This window comes from Otolemur garnettii, unplaced genomic scaffold, assembly GCF_000181295.1.
Source record: "Otolemur garnettii isolate 467f Iridium unplaced genomic scaffold, OtoGar3 scaffold00057, whole genome shotgun sequence".
NCBI lineage: Eukaryota > Metazoa > Chordata > Mammalia > Primates > Galagidae > Otolemur > Otolemur garnettii.
The window spans coordinates 6613171-6614980 of NW_003852452.1; positions in this window are offsets into that span (position 1 = coordinate 6613171).

Sequence of the window (1810 nt, forward strand, 5' to 3'; positions counted from 1 at the left end):
AAAAAAAAAAAAAAAAAAAAAAACTATCTGGTCTGGGGCTTTGTTTTTTGTTTGGAGGTTTTTTATTGCTGTTGCAGTTTTATTACATGATATTGATCTGTTCATGTTTTCTATTTCTTCCTAAGAAAAAAGGCTCGGAGGTGTGTGTTTCTAAGAATTTGTCTATTTTTGTCCTTGATGTTTTCAAGTTTATGTGCACAGAGATTTTTGTAATATTCAGAGATGGTATTTTATATTTTTTTGTTACCAGTTGTGATATTTCCTTTTTTATTTGTGAGTGAGCTTATCTTTCCTGTTTCTGGTTAATCCATTGAGAGGCCTGTTAATTTTGTTCATCTTTTTTTTTTCTTGAGACAAAGTCTCATTTTGTCACCCTCGGTAAAGTGCTGTGGCATCATAGCTCACAGCAGGGGTCCTCAAACTTTTTAAATAGGGGGCCAGTTCACTGTGCCTTAGACCGTTGGAGGGCCGGACTGCTGGCCCTGGGACGAGTCAGTTACTAAGCAGGACAGGCAGCAGCAGCAAAAACACCCAGCGGGCCGCATGTGGCCCGCAAGCCATAGTTTGAGGACTCCTGGCTCACAGAAACCTGAGACTCTTGGGCTCAAGCAGTTCTCTTACCTCAACCTCCCAAGTAGCTGGGACTCTAGGTGCCTGCCACAGTACCCAGCTATTTTTAGAGACGAGGTCTCGCTCTGGTTCTGGCTGGTCTCTAACCTGTGAACTCAGGTAATCTGCTTGCCTCGGCCTCCCAGAGTGTTAGGATTACAGGCGTGAGCCACAATTTTGTTCAACTTTTTGTTTCATTAATCTTCTGTATAAATTTTTGCTTTTTTGAGACAGAGGCTCAAGCTGTCACCCTGGGTAGAGTGCCGTGGCATCATGCTCACAGCAACCTCCAACTCTTAGGCTCAAGCGATCCTCTTGCCGCAGTTTTTCTATTTTTAGTAGAGACAGGGTCTTGCTTTTGCTTAGGCTAGTTTTGAACTCCTGAGCTCAGGCAATCCACACTGGCCCTTTCTGTATAAATTTTTTATTACCAGTTTCATTTAGTTCTGCTCTGGCCTTAATTATTTTTTATTTATTTATTTAATTTTTTAAAAAATTGAGATAGAGTCTCACTTTGTGACCCTTGGTAGAGTGCTGTGGCATCATAGCTCGCAGCAACCTCCAACTCTTGGGCTCAAGTGATTCTCTTGCCTCAGCCTCCCAAGTAGTTGGGACTGCAGGCGCCTGCCATGACACCCGGCCTTTTATTTTGTAGAGACAGGGGTCTCACTCTGGCTCAGGCTGGTCTCAAACCTCTGAGCTCAGGGCAATCCATCCACCTCCACCTCCCAGAGTGCTAGGGCCCGGCCTAGCCTTAATTATTTTTTTCTTCTTTTGGGTTTGGGATTGGTTTGCTCTCTCTTTTTTAGTTCCTTGAAATTTTTCATTGGATTGTTGACTTGTGATCTTTGTCTTTTGGATATAGGCATTTATGCCAATAAATTTTCCTCTTATGACTGCTTTTGCTGAGACCCACAGGTTTTGATAACTTATGTGCCTTTGTCATTTATGTCAAAGAATCTTTTGATTCTTTTAACAGACAGTCTCACTTTATCACCCTCGGTAGACTGCTGTGGCATCACAGCTCACAGCAACCTCTACTCCTGGGCTTAGGCGATTCTCTTGCCTTAGCCTCTGAAGTAGCTGGGACTACAGGCGCCCACCACAACGCCTGGCTATCCCTTTGTTGCAGTTTGGCCAGGGCTTTGAATCCACCACCCTCTGTATATGGGGCCAGCGCCTTACCCACTCAGCCACAGGC